At 34.8% G+C, this 1,165-nt stretch overlaps 1 long non-coding RNA gene across 1 annotated transcript; it reads left to right on the top strand.

The window, feature by feature from the left end:
• The first annotated feature begins 99 nt into the window (after positions 1-99).
• Positions 100-1,151, top strand: LOC113473111. The gene is made up of 2 exons (XR_003395178.1): positions 100-246; positions 1,075-1,151. It is a non-coding gene; the product is annotated as an uncharacterized LOC113473111 (long non-coding RNA).
• The last annotated feature ends 14 nt before the right edge of the window (positions 1,152-1,165 follow it).

Below are 1,165 nucleotides of genomic sequence, written 5' to 3'. Positions count from 1 at the left end.
ACCTCTTTGGATCGATAAATTATTGACGTTTTTCTTTCTCTCCATTTTTATCACGCGTTCTTTTTCTCTGTTTTTATTCGATCACATCTTCTCTTGTTTTCGTTTCTGATTTTGTATTCGTCTCTTGACAGATTTGCGATTTTTTCCCTCAAATTTTGCTGAAAATCGAAGAAAACCTAGTGAAATATGGCAAACGCAGAATAAGGATTGACTCTATTTAGCACAAGAATCTTGCTTGACCCACAGGTAAGCTTTACTTTCAATAATAGGGACATCTACGGGGTTCGAAGCCTGCACTTAGGCATCAAGCTTTCAATAAACCTATTGAGCTTTCAGTTCTCCTCAAACACTTACAAAGCTTTGAGTAAAGAAGAAATTGAAGGATACATTAGCTACATCTAAAGACATGCAATTTATATCGAAGTCTGAAGAATCTGTGTGATTTTGAAGCTTGTTTGGTTTTGTACAGGATTGGTACATTCTCTTGGTGAAAAATAGAAAGTAGGTAGGTAACTGTAGTTCAGAATATTTCTTCAGTGTTTGACACAGAAAATAGAAACACCATGATAGCTAGGTACCTGATTAGTCTAGAGAAGTGTAACATTGCATTGTGTAAAATGTATAACACTGCCTTGGCTAAACTCCATTTAGAAACCTTACCATTGGTTTTGTTACTTGCTACACCTTACCTTGTGAAACCAACTTGATCTTTGCAAACGTAAAATTTTAAGTACCTGGAGTTACTTTTGATCAAATACCTATTTTCATGGTTTTTAGTACATGGGACACATTACCTTGCTGCAAAAAACTGCACAAGATTCGATAAACTAAGAGCAGGAAGGGTCATATGATCATATCTCAAGTTTTCTTCACTTGCTCTCTTATTAATGGGAGCTTTTTGTACTTACTTGGTATTTCTAATATTGTTTGGTGTAATATAACAGGGGAAAATTTATAAGTAAGATAGGCAGTAGTAAAACATACTTTATTTTGACTTCAAATTTTGATGCAGGCCTCTATGTTTAATGTCGCTCTATTTCCATGACTAACAATTCACTTTGTTCTGATTTCCAGATACCTAATTAATATCAACTTGGAAAATGTATGCTAAAGGCAAAGGTTCCACAGTGCCATCAGATGCACAAGCTCGAGAAAAATTAGCACT

This window comes from Diaphorina citri, unplaced genomic scaffold (assembly GCF_000475195.1).
Source record: "Diaphorina citri unplaced genomic scaffold, Diaci psyllid genome assembly version 1.1 scaffold15467, whole genome shotgun sequence".
Taxonomy (NCBI): domain Eukaryota; kingdom Metazoa; phylum Arthropoda; class Insecta; order Hemiptera; family Psyllidae; genus Diaphorina; species Diaphorina citri.
This window is presented reverse-complemented; position numbering and strand designations above follow the sequence as displayed.